Genomic DNA, 17747 nt, shown 5'->3' with positions numbered 1-17747 from the left:
ACAAGATCTATATAAATATTAGTAAATTAAACAAGAGGGGGACTGGGACTGAGGGTAGGATATGTGCTCAACAGATGAAAAAGCAGAATGTTAATTATACAAGACACTTAACTGGTCCTGTCCTTTCACCAAACAATGAGGATGTATGTCATTTATAGGACAAGCCGTGCCTGTGGCCATGTAGTTCTCACAGCCAAACAGGTCTTCTTTGTGGGGGGAAAAAAATTGCATTAGGAGCCAAGCTGCCTGCCTACAGTAACTGTCAATAAAACGTTAATCCTTACCTTTGTGGAGATGATGTGTAGATAGCGCATACTCCATTTGCTTTGGAGATTCTAGACTAGATTCAGAGATGATGTAAATGGTGGTGTACATTATACATCAGTAAGTGGGAGGGAAGTATAAATTGGTGAAAATGACACCATTCAAGGAAAGGAAGGTGAGACTTTAGCAAGAAAAGCAACCAACAGGAGGTTGTAAGAAGGTTTATGATAGAGTAGCCCCTCACCATGTAATATTATAACTTTATATTGCCTCTTATTGTTTTCTGTTTCAACCTCACTCTTCTGTCCCCAAATGGTGCAAGTTACACCACTTACCCCCAGTTACCCACACCTAAAATATATAACCATTTATGTGTTATGTGACCTCTGATTTTGGCCTTTTATTTTATAGTAACATACACATTTCCAGACTACTTCAGACCCATGTTCCATCTAGTCCAGTATCCTGTCTCTTACTGTGGCCAGTACCAGAAGCTTCAGAGAAAGGTGTGAGAGACCCTGCAGTGGGCAGTTAGGGAATAATCTGTCCCCAGAAAAAGTTTCTTCCCAACGCCCATTAAATAGAGGCCTGGCTTTCACCCTGAAACACAGTATGTACTCTTGGCCATACACTATTTAACATTTTTATCAATAACCTGGAAGAAAACATAACATCATAATTGATAAAGCTTGCAGATGACACTAAGAAGAGGGACTGGTAAATAATGAAGAAAACAGGTCAATGATTCAGAGCGACCTGAATCGGTAAGCTGGGCGCAAGACAGCTAAATGTAATTGTATACATCTGAGAACAAAGAAGGTAGTCCATACTTACAGGATGGAGCCCTCTGTCCTGGGAAGTAGTGGCTCTGAAAAAGACTTGGGGTCATAGGGGATAATCATCTGAATATGACACTGTGGCCAGTGCGATCCTGGGGTTTATAAACAGAGGAATATCGAGTAGGAATAGATACATTTTTTACCTCTGTATTTTGGCACTGGTGCAACCACTGCTGGAATACTATGTTCAGTTCTGGTGCCCACAATTCAAGAAGGATGTTAACAAATTGGAGAGGGTTCAGAGAAGAACCACAAAAATGGTTAAAGGATTGGAAAACATGCCTTAGAGTATATGTCTACACTACAATTAAAACACCTGCAGCTGGCCAGTGTTGGAGCACTCATGGGGCTTAGGCAATGGGGCCATTAAATTGCGGTGTAGACATTCAGGCTTAGGTTGGAGCCTGGACTCTGGGACCCTATGATGGGGGAGGGTTTATATCACAATTAAACAACCCATAGCCCAAGTCCACTGACACAGGCCAGCCGTGGGTGTTTAATTGCACTGTAGACATTCACACAGTGATAGACTTAAGGAGTTCAATCTATTTTGCATAACAAAGAAAGGGTTTAACAATATCCAATGGCTGGAAGTTGAAGCTAGGTAAATTCAGACTGCAAATAAGGCACTTTTTTAACCATGAGGGTGATTAACCATCGGAACACCTTACCGGAGGTTGTGGTGGATTCTCCGTCATTGGCAATTTTTAAATCAAGATTGGATGTTTTCCTAAAATATATGCTCTAGTTTATACACGAATGATTTGGGGGGAAGTTGTGTTATACAGGAGGTCAGACTAGATGATCACAATGGTCGTTTCTGGATTTATAATCTGTGAGGGAAAAGACCTTGTCAAAAGGGGAAAAAATAACCTAAAATGTTTTTGTCTTATTTATCTTCACCATCTCCCTTTGGGCCAAGTCCTGCTAAGGGAGCAGGGACCTTTCAGTTGGGCCCCTGCACATCCTAGCCGTACTTACCCTCCCTTCTGCAGAGGTCCTGAATACTCTAGCAACCCTAGGGCTGTAAGCCTTGTAGATTGTGGGGGAAGTCTGTACCTTCCTTCCTAGCTCCTCCCCCCAGTCCAGGTGAGGAAGATTTCAAGCACAGCTGATACCTCACTTTCAGGGCTATCGGCTGCTCATGTTTTGGGGGTTTACATCTCCCTTTTAGGGACCAGTAAAGCTCACTGTCAGCCATGCAGACCCACCTTACTGCTGTGTAGCCGGGAAGGCTTTGCACGTCAGCACAACCTCCCCAATTTAATCTCTGCACAGCTAGGAGGGGAGTCATGGAAACTGTTGCTTGGCAGAGGGAATACCCCCCACAAGGATTCCACATGCAGTTCACAACTGTGGAGTAGGAATGGGCTGTGAACTGCTGCCTGGAGTTTGCAGCCCACTGGTTCTGTGCCACAGAGCATGTAGGGGGTAGGATTTGTCCCACACTGTACTACCTGAGAAAATGGTTTGTGTGTTTTTAAAATCATAGATTCCTGCACACACACAGTACAGTTAGATTTAAATTTTGTCAATATTCAGTCACGTTATGTTTTCATTTGATTTTATCGTCTGTAAAATGTTCTGTTTCTGTTTCTTTATCTTTAAAAAGATAAAGACCTAAAAGGACTGGCAACCTGTTTCCATTGTCTGTTGTAATTTTTGCTCTGAAAGCTTGACTGAGGCAATAAATTCAAAATCTGGTCACTGTGCCTTCAACATTATAATTTAATAACCAAATTGTGGCTTTGAGTATGTGGCTCCTATTAACTTCATATATATCTACAGCCAGATCATGGCCCCAAGTATTTAAAGACTACTAATAATTATTTTTCATTCATATTTCCTCCTACATAATAATAATATTGTGGTTAATTTCAGATCAGAATTTCATTGGCTGTAGAATAACATCATCATCTAATTTTTCTTGCATCACAATGTTTATCTGTTCTGGTAAAAAAAAAAAATCACTATTTATTACCATTTAGTGTTAAGGGAGAAGATAGGAAGGCAAAGCTATGATGATGCACAAACAATGGCATTACCAGATGGAGTTAATCGCATGCATCAAGAAGAGACTATACTTCTACATGTCCCATTGGAATTAATGTTAATCAAATGAACATACTACTTTGTTTTATTTTAAAATATTGACAAAATAAAAATGTAAGGCAAGAATAATCATTTATTTGCATCTTGCTTGTATAATCAATAATGATTTATATTACACACTTCCCCCCCCCCATTAACTATGAATTCTGTATTTGTGATCAGCTGTACATTTTTGTTTAACCTCAGGTCAGAAATGATTGATGTGAGGTATTTGTATCCACAGAAGAGGAATGAATAATAATGAAACAAAACCCCCATGCAGACATAAGCAAAAGGAGTCCTAAGATTAAGTAGAGCCATAATTGTAGACAAGATCACTTTCCTGCACAGCTCATTTGGAAAAGGTACTTCCAGCAATACTTTTGCCCAAGTACACGTCAAACAATTACAGAGATTCTTAAGGGACCTCTCACCTTGACTGACTTATCTTTTTGTTAGTGGTAACAAGACATGAGCATCCAAAAGTGTCATGGTACAGTCAAGTGATGGTGGCTTGACTATCTGGGCTGTATAGCCATTGACAATTTTATAATATGTAGTATGTAAAATTTTCAAAATTCCTGCCACCCACCTATTATGGGTGGAAGGCAGGGGGCTGAAAATCTCAGTGTGACTGATCTGTAACCCTATACACACTGAGCAAAGTCAGCCGGTTTACATCCACTGTAGAAATCATCCATGACTCATACCAACCCTCATATTTCCGGCCATAGGGCAGTTACTTGGCTACAGCTATGTACAGTCAGTTGAGCATACTGCTATTTAGCTTAACAAAGAGAAGGTTAAGGGGTGACTTGATTACAGTCTATAAGTACTTATATGGGAAACAAATATTTGATAGTGGGCTCTTCAGTCTAGAAAAGAAAGGGATAACATGATGGAATGGCTGGAAGTTGGAGCTAGACAAATTCAGACTGGAAATATGGTGTACCTTTTTAACGGTGAGAGTGATTAATCAGTGGAACAATTTACTAAGTGCTGTGGTAGACTCTCCATAGCTCACCATTTTTAAATCAAGGTTGAATGTTCTTCTGAAAGATCTGCTCTGGGAATTATTTTGAGGAAATTCTTTGGCCTGTGTTATACAGGCAGTCTGACAAGATGATCACAATGGTTCCATCTGGCCTTGAAATCTATGAATCCGTGAAAGCTCTTGAGTGCTAATCCCAACTCTAGCCATTATTTGCCTCAATATACCCATGCATAAAATGGGAATAATAGTTAACTTTCTGAAGATTCATTCGTTTGTTAGTATTTTTATAGACCTTTGAAAATCCCCAGTCCTGTAAACAAACCTGAGTATAGTGCTTACTATGCTGAGTAGTTCCATTGGGTCTGACTGTCATTTACACTAAGCAGAGGCAGTGTTCGACCGTTGAGGGCCCTAAACAGGAATATTTTGCCCCCGTCACAGTAGTAGTAATAATAATAATAATTAATAAAAAGCTAATGGGGCCCCCTTGAGCTGCTCAGGCCCCTAAGCAATTGCTTAGTTTGCTTATGCCTAGCACCGGCTCTGATACTAAGGCCACTTCACACCACTTCTGCAGTGCAAAGAGATCTTAAGGTGGGAGTGAATTATATTCTAGAGTGGCGTAATGCAGCCTTAGTGTACAGTAGAACCTAAGAGTTACGAACACCTTGGGAATGGAGGCTGTTTGTAACTCTGAAATGTTTGTAACTCTGAACAAACTGTTTTGGTTGTTCTTCCAAAAGTTTACAACTGAGCATTGCCTTAGTACAGCTTTGAAACTTTTCTATGCAGAAGAAAATGCTGCTCTTAACCATCTTAATTTAAATGAAACAAGAACAGAAACAGTTTTTTTTACTTTGTCAATTTTTTTAAACTTTCCCTTTATTTTTTATTAGTTTACCTTTAACACAGTACTGTATTGTATTTGCTTTTTTCTTTTCTTTTGGTCTCTGAGGCTGCCTGATTGCGGACTTCTGATTCCAAATGAGATGCGTGGTTGACAGATCAATGAGTAACTATGGTGTTCATAACTCTGAGGTTCTAATGTAAATGAGACTTGAGACCATTGTGTTGCAGGATTGGCCATTCACTGGTCTACTGCATGTGATTATGTCCTCCTCTAGTAACTAATCCTAGTGAGTATTTGGCCTTCTACTTTCTCACAGGTAAAAAGAACAGCAGTACTAACATGGCTGCTACTCTGAAACCTGTCACAGGTAAAGACTTCTTTAATTCAAGTGATAGTGGGCTTGGTGCTTACGGTCCAGGTTTTGATCCCCCCTCCTCCACTTGAAACAGTGTGATGAAATATTTTTGTAAAATGGCCATGCTACAGTGGTTAAATGTGCCTTTGCTTGGTGAGCAAAAGGGAAGTATTGTTTCAAATGCAGAGTTATGTTTTTCTGAATCTATTTAGTGCTCTAATTGATTATCCATTGGGAACTTTTGATAAAGAGCTGTTGGCTATTTCCTGTGAGATGTAAAGAGTATAAATCCCCTGTATGTTTTCTATGCTGTCTTGTCACATATTAGTTCTTCAGCCAGGCTTTCAGTGCTCTAAGTGAAAAGCAGCAACTTTAAGAACTGTATTTTTTTTCCCTTTAGCATAGCTCATGTTCTCAAGTTAAATTTAGAAAGAGGAAGCTATTTTGCATAAAGGTAGGATTGTTTTTAAAACCAGTAAAGTTGGTGTTAGACTTGCCAAATAGACACACAAGGTCATATGTGGTGAGTAGTCCTGGCTATTTTTAGGCTTTGTATTTGGCTCATTTATTTATTTTATTTATATTTAGTGACACCTTCAGTGTACATTCAGTTACGTTCAAACTGCTTCCTGAGTTTGTATGAAACTTGCAATTATAGGAGGAGTAGAGCTTGTCAGGTGTTGTCATTTATTATGCATTGCAAATGGCTTATTTCAAGGAGGAGGAACAAAGCTTAATAAAAAAGACAAGCATTCTCTTAATAATTTGCCCTTTGCAGCAACAGACCCTTATCTGATCACCCACGCTCATCTGGCTGCTGACGCTGTTCCTGCTTCATCTGCAAGAGCTATTTTTACACCTTTTGTGTCTTTTGAGGAACCAATTGGGCATGCTGGCTTGCAGTGATTCACCATCTCCAAGTGAACAGGGTGTCCTAAAATGTTGCAAATGGGGTGGGGGTGGAGGGTCTATCTAAATAAGCAAGCTAATTAGTTCTTTTAGGTGTTCTGAGTGCTAAAACACAACAGCAGGGCCTAATTAAAATAGGGTATGTGCTTTTTGTTGGCAACACAGTGACTCTCTCCCAAAAAATATTAATTAATTAGTATTTGTACAGAGTTCTGAAGATACAAAGCACTATATATGTGCTATTCCTGGTTCTGCCACTGACCTGCTGTGTCATATTAGGCCATATTGGGTCTGTGCCTCAATTTCCCTGTTCTAAAGTGGGAAGGATGATATTTACTTTCATTTGTAAAGCACTGTGAGGTCTGTGGATCAAAAGCATTATATAAGAAGTAAGGGGAAGATCCTAAGCTGGTGTAAATCAGCTTAGCTTGACTGAGTACAATGGATGTTGCCCTAGAGTGTTCCCTAGAGACACAGAGCTATAAACAGTGCCTACCATGTACCCAGAAGCCTGGAGCTTAGATGCATGTGGGACCAGGCATTTGGGTACATTTCCAATAGATTGCTGACTGTCCAGGAGGGTGGGAGGGGTTGGGCTAGGTTATAACAGAGAACTGTTCATTTTCCCGTGCAACTGAATTCTGTGTTTCCTCTAAAAAATGGCACGCACATTAATTGTTAATGTTCTGTTTTTGTCTGGTGTAGTTTAGAAATCCACTTAACTTCAAACAGTAAAATACTGTATTTACCTGGTTTCATACCTTGAAAGGCCTATATATTTTTACAAAATGTCTAGATTGTTCCTCTCAAATGAGGAGTACCAGTTGCAGTAGACCATACACAGCTGATTATTATACATGCTGGCTTGCAGCAATTCATGCATCAGGATATCCTAAAATGTTGCTATAATGATATATACCAGGGTGGCCAAACTGCACCGCATGTGTCTCTTTTACAGCTAAAGTGCAGCTCCCGGAGACCCCTGCCCCATTCTCGACCTACCAGACTGGGCGGGGACTGGGGGGGAGAAGGGGAGCTTGCGGCTTCTGACCTGCTCCAGAGTGGTGGGGTTGGGGCTTCTGCCAGAGATGACTGGTTCCTGCTGAGAGTGGGGGGCACAATTTAAAGGTCTGGCCACAGGTTGACTGTGTTGTGTGAAAAAATACTTCCTTTTGATTGACTTAAACCTGCTGCCTATTAATTTCATTTGGTGAGCCTTAGTTCTTCTGTTATGAGAAGGAGTAAATAACACTTCCTTATTTACTTTCTCCACACCAGTCATGATTTTATAGATCTCAGTGATATCCCCCCCTTAGTTGTTTCTTTTCTAAGTTGAAAAGTCTCAGTCTTATTAATCTCTCCTCATATGGCAACCGTTCCATACCCCTGGTCATTTTTTGTTATCCTTTGCTGAACCTTTTCCAGTTTCAGTACATCTTTTTTGAGATGAGGTGTCCACATCTGCACGCAGTATTCAAGATGTGGGCATACCATGGATTTATATAGAGGCTATATGATATTTTCTGTCTTATTATCTATCCCTTTCTTAATGGTTCCCAACATTCTGTTCACTTTTTTGACTGCTGCTGCACACTGAGTGGATGTTTTCATAGAACTATCCACAATGACTCCAAGATCTCTTTCTTCAATGGTAACAGCTAATTTAGATCCCATCATTTTATATGTATAGTTGGGATTATGTTTTCCAATGTGCATTACTTTGCATTTATCAATACTGAATTTCATCTGCCATTTTGTTGCCCAGTCACCGAGTTTTGTGAGATCCTTTTGAAGCTCTTCGCACATGAGAGAGAGAATGCTTCCTGCCACCTCAGACCCTTGGCCTTGTCCACTGCCCCATCTCCAGCTGTGGCCATCACTTCAGAGAAAGGAGGCCAAAAAAAACACAGTATACATTTGAGAGGAAAAGTAGGGGGAGTAAATTCCCTTCCCGGCTCCTGCAGGTGACCATGGAAACAACAGAAAAACTCAGTGGGAACAGGATTGGTTCCAAGTGTGCAAATGATCTTGTTATTATACACAGTGAGCTCAGGATTTAGTAAACAACCCTAAGATTTAAAATAAGATTGTACACAATGATTGGTATATGTGAAAAAGTGAATGGAGGACCAGATTCTGCAAACATTTATTCACAGGTGTAGTTCGTACTCATGAGATGAGTTCTGTTGAAGTCAGTAGGTCAAGTTAGATAAGTAAGTGTTTGTAGGATCAGGCATCGGTACTTTAGTGTGAAATGTGAATTGCTTATTTTGATACATGATATGAGAGGAGGCATAGCTGTTTTTAAATTACACAATTATCTTTGCTAATGGATAATTTTTAGTTCAAAAAAATCTCACTTCCATTAAAATACAGCAATTATCTCTGTATAAAAAAATTGAAAATGTGATTTCACTTAATATATTTCTATATATTTTTTTCTTTTGGAAAGTGAAAACCTATCATTTTGCTGTAAAAATATGCTATATTTCCATAAATAAATTGTAAAAATCTTTTGGGTAAAATTTGGGAATACTCACTGTTTTACAAGATACTTGTTTTTACCAAGATACAAAAATTGTTTTCCCCAATAGAAATATTGAAACTTCACCTTCACAAATTTACAATTTTTTTGGTGAAAATTAACAACTATTTTAGTATTTACATGAGAAATTTAGAGATATGAAAATCTGTAATATTCATAAATCCATTCTGTTAACATTATCAGTCTAAACTCTTTTTAATTAAGATATTGGTTGCCCTCTTTAATGTATATCAAGTGTGGGTAATTTAGAGAACGACTATATATTGTTTATACACTAACATTTTGGGTTTCCTTTCTTTTGAGCTTCAGAATTGCCACTACATTCATGCATTTATTTCATCTGTCACTTCAAAAGTGCGAAATTTCTCTCAGATTAACAGATTTCTCTGCATTTAGGTTTTTTCTTTCCCTAATTCAGGGGTGGGAAAACTTTTTGGCCCAAGGGCCACATCACGGTTGCGAAACTGTATGGAGAGCTGTGTAGGGAAGGCTGTGCCTCCTGTGACAGGTTCGGGCCAGATGGCTACAGGAAAGCGATAGAAGGCAGATATATTAGCCCCAGATTAAGCAGGTCCCTTTTCCCTGGGTAAGGTAACAGGGGCAGTTCCAGAACAATCAGGAACTTGCTTGAACCAATTAAGGCAGGCAGGCTAATTAGGACACCTGGAGCCAATTAAGAAGCTGCTAGAACCAATTAAAACAGGCAGGCTAATCAGGGCACCTGGTTTAAAAAGGACCTCACTTCAGTCAATGAGGGGCATGCAAGGAGCAGGGAGTGAGAAGGCGTGCTGCTGGAGGACTGAGGAGTACAAACACTATCTGGCATCAGGAGGAAGGTCCTGTGGTGAGGATAAAGAAGGTGTTGGGAGGAGGCCATGGGGAAGTAGCCCAGGGAGTTGCAGCTGTCACACAACTGTTACACGAAACACTGTAGACAGCTGTGATCCACAGGGCCCTGGGCTGGAACCCGGATTAGAGGGTGGGCCCGGGTTCCGCCCATCCCCCTCCCTCCTAGGATATAAGAGGAGTTGACCTGAACTGTGGGTCCCACCAGAGGGAAAGGTCCCTGGTCTGTCCCCCAACCCACCAGGTGGATCAGCAGAGACTGTGGGGATTGTTCTCCTTCCTTTTCTCCATGCTGGCCAGTGATGAGGTTAGCTGAGTGAATGGCAGGTTTGAGCCACGAGCAAGGGCTGTCGTGAATCTCTGAGGCAAGTAAATCTGCCAATAAGTGCAGGACCCACCAAGGCAGAGGAGGAACTTTGTCACGCTCCCCAAACAGCCTGGCCCCTATCCCCTATCTGCCCCCTCCCACTTCCCGCCCCCTGACTGCCCCTCTCAGAACTCCACACCCATCCAACCTCTCCTACTCCTTGTCTCCTGACTGCCCCCTCCCAGGACTCCTGCCCCTAACTGCCCCCCGGGACCCTCCCCCATCCACCTCCACCCCATCCCCTGACTGCCCCGACCCCTATCCACACGCACACTCCCAGACAGGCCCCATGGGACTCCCACGCTTGCTCCACGTCCCATGACTGCCCCCCGGGACCCACTGCCCCTTGTCCAACCCCTCCCCCCACCCCCTTATCATGCTGCTCAGAGCAGCAGGAGCTCGTAGCCCTGCCGAAGCCAGCTGTGCTGCCCAGCAGGAGTGGCGGGCCAGAGTGCTGGCGACGTGGTGCTCTGAGACTGAGGGAGAGGGGGACAGCGGGGGAGGGACTGGGGGCTAGCCTCCCCGGCCGGGAGCTCAGGAGCCGGGCAGGATGGTCCCGCGGGCCGGATGTGGCCCACGAGCTGTAGTTTGCCCACTTCTGCCCCAATCTCATGTACTTTTTCCAACTCTTCTGAGTACACAGAATCATAGAATATCAGGGTTGGAAGAGACCTCAGGAGGTCATCTAGTCCAACCCCCTGCTCAAAGCAGGACCGATCCCCAACTCAATCATCTCAGCCAGGGCTTTGTCAAGCCTGACCTTAAAAACCTCTAAGGATGGAGGTTCCACCACCTCCCTAGGTAACCCATTCCAGTGCTTCACCACCCTCCTAGTGAAATAGTGTTTCCTAATATCCAACCTAAACCTCCCCCACTGCAACTTGAGACCATTAGTCCTTGTTCTGTCATCTGCTACCATTGAGAACAGTCTAGAGTTACATATAGTGGAATACTCCCTAGTCCCTATTTTCCACAAGTTTGAGTTATCCAATATTATTAGGATTTGTGGTGTTATAAAAATCCCACCAATGACTCATGTCTATTAAATCTGCAGTTGTTCCAACAGAACTTTTTAAAGTGCACATGGGCAATTATTGATGTTTTACCCGTCAATTTTCATGCTTTAACTTATTCTCAGTGGAAATAAGTAGCCATGGGAGAAGTTTAACAGTTTACACAGTTCTCTCATTTAGCTTCATATCTGCATAATCCCAGTTTTTCTGCTATGTATACAGATAGATTCAATATGTCCTTTTTGGAACATGGTCAACCAGGACAGTTAAGTGCAGAATTATCTGACATGCTGAAATACTTCAGGGAAATTGTTGCAGAGTGGTCTGCATGGCTAGGTTAAGTAATCAGATGCAAAATATATACCCCTTCTTTTAAAAGCAATGTGATCGGAAAGATCAATGAGCTGTTAATTGACTGACAAGGTTGTATGTACTGCAGGCTGTTTCGCCATCTCTCTGATAGCAGTTATTTGTTCAATTCAAGGAGAAGAACTGTGGTTAGTTTGGGAACTTTTACCAATAAAGGAAGTGTTTAAGATGAATTTGGCTCATATGTAGCTTTTTTTTTTTTTTTTTTTTTTTTTGAACAATCATCCTGTGGAAATAAGTCTGTGTTCAGTTGGACTCTGGCAACGTGTAAGCTTTTTTTATACATATTTTCCATCCGGTAGTAATGTGTACATTATGTGTGATGCTGGGGCAGGAAATAGTGATGTACTTTGAGTGAGCAATCCTTGTCATTATAGTGAAAAGGTCAATGGTAAAGCAGGTCTGCTGTAGTATGACTTCTTAAAATACCCTCAACTTAAGTTTAAAGGGTATTTTTTTGTTTTTCTTTTAGCCAGAGAGAGTGGCAGCTGTACTTTTAAAATTATATTTATGATATTTAATTTAGCAAGAATTGTGTGTTTGGCTGCAGCTGGGCTGTGAGCATCTATAAGCAAGCCAGGATCCTAACAACCACCAAAAATCTACATCTCCCTGCAACCAAGCAACTCAAGATTTAGCACAATGTGCTGTTCGCTTTTTCTTTGTGAACATTCTGGAGGTGGTGGATTCATTTACTTCCAGATCACAGCAGTTAATTTCAAACTGTTATTTGTTACAATTTAAAGCTAAATAAGGACCAGATTCTGCTCTGAGTTACACAGTGTAAACTGGAGTTACCTCGATGGATTTAATGTTAATAGCTTCAGATTCACGGTAGTGTGAGTTAGGGCAGAATTTGGCCCTTAACTTAAGATGCCATTGAAGTAATTTGGCTCTTTCTCTAGAAGTTTTCAAATAAATCCTCATGCTTGTGTCCACAGCCCCTTGAAGTCAATGGAAAGACTTCTGTGGACTTAAACGGGCTTTGGATCAGGCCCACAGAATGGATATAAACCACCTCTCACTGCCATGGCAATATGGCTTATCCATAATTTGGAGGGATCACATCCAAGACAGACAGAGAGTAATTCCTTCTCTATGCCCATTTATCCCTTGGCCTTTATATCTTTATACTGAAACTTCCAACAAGGGTGCATAGTGCTGCAAGTTGAGATGGATTTTCTGAAATTGAAACCTGTCTACTGAGGTCTAAACTGAGACCAACTTATTGTGTATATATACATATCTGTTCTCAGGTAATCCTATCTTTTAATCAGCACTGACTTCAGTGGCTTAGAGGTAAAAGGCTGTAATTTCTTAGGGCCTGATCCAACACACATTGAACTAAATAGGGGCCTCTTCATCTACTTTAATGGGATTTGGACTGTTCCCTAATCATCTGAGCCATTCAGCATCCTCTGTTTAGTCATTTGTGATATAATTCCTTGAGGACAACAAGGCTAAAATGAGCTGGGCAAAACCTAATTAGAAACAAAATAATCAATTTTAGAAATATTAACAGAAGTGTACAGCTATTCAGCTTTCAGCCTGAAAGCTTCCAAAATGTTATGCAAAATGTGAGGCAAATTTTAATAACAGTATCTAAATGGGGTGGGATCTGAGTTACCCAGGAAAGAATTTTCAGTAGTGTCTGGCTGGTGAATCTTGCCCATATGCTCAGGGTTTAGCTGATCGCCATATTTGGGGTTGGGAAGGAATTTTCCTCCAGGGCAGATTGGAAGAGGCCCTGGAGGTTTTTCGCCTTCCTCTGTAGCATGGGGCACAGGTCACTTGCTGGAGGATTCTCTGCTCCTTGAAGTCTTTAAACCACGATTTGAGGACTTCAATAGATCAGACATGGGTGAGGTTTTTCGCAGGAGTGGGTGAGATTCTGTGGCCTGCGTTGTGCAGGAGGTCAGACTAGATGATCATAATGGTCCCTTCTGACCTTAGTGTCTATGAATCTATGAAAATATATGGAGTGTGCCTGTTAGGAAGTTAGATGATATGCCAATGCTGCTTTTACAAATACAAAATCTGGCCTCAGAAGCCATAAATTACTGTGCACACAAAACTGCATACCCAAATAATTGTGAATGAAATCCTGGAACCAGCACGCAGTCCTGGGATTCCAGAAGCTCCTAAGTATTTCAGAGTTGGTGTTTCAATCTCTATGACCATGATATTGTAATTGGATCTGCTAGTGCAGCCCCCTAAGCTTATGACTTCCTTGGGAATCCCCACAGGCACAAGTACGTGCCCACATTGATCAGACTGAAAGACTGGGCTCTAAGATTCTCCCCTCTGGCAGCTGTAATGCAGGTATGTTTGTTTAATAACAAACAATCAAATATATATTTTGTTAGCATCTTCAATAAAGCAATGTTTATTTTGTACATGCATGAAAATGCTAAAATATTATGAAATGAGATTTTATGAAACCTTGTGAAGACTAGCCCAGCTCATTTTAACTTACAAATGTTTTCAGTGTTCTTAATATTTCATTGCATTTCAAAGCAACAATGCTGTGGAATGCCTCTAATGCAATGGCTAGCTTTGGAGAACGTCAAATGAATTCAGTAAAATAAGATAAAATACAGAAATCAAATTGACTGTGGTGGAATTAAACAAATGAATAAATTGGGATAGTGTCTTCTAGGGTGAAAAGATAACTACGGTACTCAAAAATAGTCAAATACAAGAGATGGTAGATTAAAGAGAATATGGTTACTTCAGTTAAACTGGGCTACTTTCTTTAAATTGTATGTGCAAAAGGATTCTATGCTGTTCCTTCAGAACTGCAGCAAAGGCACAAACATTCTTCTATTGTAAAATAATACAAAACTTTGCCAAGTGCAGGTGACGAGCACAAGTATTTGCATGCATAGCCAGAATCATTCAAATTGTCAGATAGGATGCCAGCTACAAAACCACAATCAGAAGAGTCTCCTAACCCAAGAATGTTGGAAATATAAAGGGGTAAATGTTTTCACAAAGCTCAGATATCTGGGCATCTTCTCCATTGTGTTCTTAATAAATCTAGGTCGAAGACTGGAGAAATGGAATTCCCCTTGTGATTAGATTATCATGCAAGGCGCATAAGAAATTTGTAAATGATGGTCTTCTTTGTTTTGGTTTGCTTTTCTGTGTGTAAATGTAGAGCTCATGAAAGGTGCCTTACTGACAACCCCAGAGACAGAATTCATGTGTTTATCCAGATACAGACAATTCTACAACTTCCACAAACTGGACCCCTAATGCACCTCAACTCTAAGGTACAGGTGTGAGAAGAACAGGCTCCTTGCCCATTCAGTTCTTGAATTCATAGGCTGCCGATTAGTGCCAATTGTTGAGCCCACTTTTTCAGATCTGACTTAGCTCTGATTTTGTCTTAATTAGTAAGGACTTCAGGTTCAGCTTTTATTGTGGCATGTTAGTATAGGGACTCTTGTCAACTGGGATCTGGAATATAACCACCAAACTCATCATGGGCCACCTAAAGCCATCATATGGTAACAATATTCAATCAACAAATGGCTGTTAATGTGGGTATTATTGGCAGAGCAGAGGGAATTGGGGGAAGGAAAGTTATGCCAAAAGTATTCTATTACTATTCGCTGCCAGGGATCAAATCCTGAGGTAGATCTTCACTTATGATCAGATCCTCAGTTGCAGACCATACTCAGCTCAAAGAAGGCCTTTGTGGTGCTCCGTTACTTCTGAGGCTGGTTGGCAGAAACTAGAGCAACCTAAGGACCCTGCCAATGCCCCCTGTATAAATACAAGGGCCCTGTAGCAGCCAGTACAGCAGCTCTATGCTAAGTATTGCCCTAAGAGTAGAAATTCTCCAGGGGCCAGTTACAGTGGTTTTAGTGCAGCTTTATGCTGGCAGAGCAACACACACAAAAAAAGCCTTAATATTGAGCAGGGTCTAACACTTACTCCGGAGTCAGTAAGAGTTTTTCTGTGTCAGGAACTCAGGATTTCACCTGAAATACATAAACTTGCAATTTGTTCATTTACAAGGATTGTAATATGAACTACAAGCTGGGAAGCACTGAGAACTGTGATTTACCAAATTTTCTTTTAATGCTTTCCAGTACAGCCACTTAATAACTTGCTCTAGTTATGACATTTCAGGTGCTCCATAGTCAAATGAATACTTGTGCCTTGTATATAGCAGACCAGGGGCATCCTAGAAAAAGGAGTTAGAGGGAATAATGCTCCCTTAAAAATGCTAACCTCTTGATTTGACAAAAATACAGTTCCCAGTTTCTCAATAATCTTTTCATGATCGACATTTTCAATGATGTAAAATGAAATGAGAAGATAGTGCACTAATGTGGTTTGGTGGCTTGGCTGTATTTCCACATTATGATAGAAAAACCTGGGGTTGGTCCACTTCCAGAGAGGACCTCACAATTTAAGGCAAATGATACGCTCTAGTTAGCTTGCAGTACAGTTCTTGATCATTGTAGGTGGGCTCATCTCAATAATTCCAATGGGAGCAAAGTCCTGCTAAAGGTATTAAAGAAAACACGCATCATTATTATCCGTTCTTTAGCTTGAAATATTGGTAGTTTCTGCATGTTAGATAATATACTTCTCTATGCAGAGCAGTATAAATAAGGTATTTGTCGTAGAAGTCTCTTGCTGATTTGACTTGGCACATCAGTGCTCAACATGGAAGTTGAGGCAAAGGGTTTGCACATGAAAATATGAAAAGTAGGTTTCAAAATATGTTCGTAAAGTACTAGGCCTTTCCATTTAGGTTAATAACACATAGTTTAAAGTATGAAAAACAAATTGTTAACTGTGCTAGCTGTGGTCATATTTAAAAGTTGTTGCTAATGTGTGTCTAGAATTGTTTTTCTAATAAAAATGAAAAGGGATATTTTTTTTCTGAGAACCATGCTAGCTGAACTAAACTACAGATAATCCTCCTAATTAGACTACAGCACAGTTTTAGAGCATGGGTGAAAGAATTTTGTAAATTATTCTGAGAATAATTTGGATCTCAGATTAACTTGGATTTTTAACATGGGTCTCCCTATCTACATCGGAAAATCTCTTAAAACTGTGCTAACAACATTCTTTATTCAAATACGGTTGTTGCTATGATGGTTCCAGCCACAGTCTGGACACTGAGAGTTATCAGGCTCAGGCCTCCAACTCTCCAGGGGAAGCTTCTTGCTCATCACCAGGGGACGGCCAAGTGGATTTATCAAGCACTGCTTTACACAATAGGAAGTTACCATATTTCTCTTTCCAGTGCCAGTTATATATTTCAAGACTTTCTCCTAACTGCATTTGTTTCTTCACAGGAATATTCAAGACAGTCATGCGTATTAGATGTCTAGAAGATGCAGGTAACATTTTTATTATGGAAAACAAAATTACATCTCTTCCTATCCTGTTCCCACTTTCCTACTCTTTGCCAGTTTTTTTTCAACTCAAGTGCAGTCCTTCAGCCACAGAAATATAATGCATTCCGTCAGCTTCTACCCTTCATCTTCCATCTGTTGTGGAATCCTGGCTCCCTTTTTCCTTAGCCCTGTTTCATCCTGGAAATATACTATGTTCTGATAATATGACAGCAGAGATCCTGCATTTTTCTTCCAATTCAAGCACTCTGTTTGGATGCATAAATCAGGCCCCAGAGCTTTACTTATTTACAAACAGAACTGTGGAAACCAATTGTACTTAAGCGTATCAAGTGCTGAAACCTGGTTAGATACTGTACAGAACTAAACTACTTTCAAATATGACATGCTTAAGTGTCATAAATGTAGTTTTTAAACTCCTGCTGTCCTCAATAATTCTTCTCTAGCAATATACTCTGATTAAAATGTTACACTGTAGACTTGAAGATGAAGAGGTGAATTGATAGGGCTAGTGTTTTAGCTTATATTTTAAATGTTTTTACAAAAAAAATTGTGTGTAATGTATTTAATTATTTACTGCTGACTTTAAAAATACTGTAAAAAGCAGTCATCTACATTTTCTTGTGCAAGGCAATTATGTGATCTAGTGATGAGAGCAGGTTACTGAGAGTTAGGACTCCTCTCATAAAGACAACGAGGAGTTCGGTGGCACCTTAATGACTAACCGATTTATTTGGGCATAAGTGTTCATGGAGTGAAAATTACAGATACAGGCATAAATATATACTGGCACATGAAGAGAGGGGAGTTACCTTACAAGTGGAGAACCAATGTTGAAGGCCAATTTAGTCTGGGTGGATGTGGTCCACTCCCAATAATTGATGAGGAGGTGTCAATACCAAGAGAGGGAAAATTGCTTTT

General features: G+C 40.5%; 1 protein-coding gene across 1 annotated transcript in view; it reads left to right on the top strand.

The window, feature by feature from the left end:
• Positions 1-17747, top strand: part of HIVEP2 (HIVEP zinc finger 2) — a 151590-nt gene that overhangs the window by 108991 nt on the left and 24852 nt on the right. The window contains exon 3 of the mRNA XM_084622443.1: positions 16767-16811. The gene's annotated coding sequence lies outside the window, so the exon portion shown is untranslated. The remainder of the gene's footprint in view (positions 1-16766; positions 16812-17747) is intronic.

The sequence above is a fragment of the Lepidochelys olivacea genome (genome assembly GCF_965140295.1).
Source record: "Lepidochelys olivacea isolate rLepOli2 genome assembly, chromosome: 3".
Lineage (NCBI taxonomy): Eukaryota > Metazoa > Chordata > Testudines > Cheloniidae > Lepidochelys > Lepidochelys olivacea.
The sequence above is the reverse complement of the archived record's forward strand: the minus strand, read 5'-3'. Positions and strand labels throughout refer to the sequence as shown.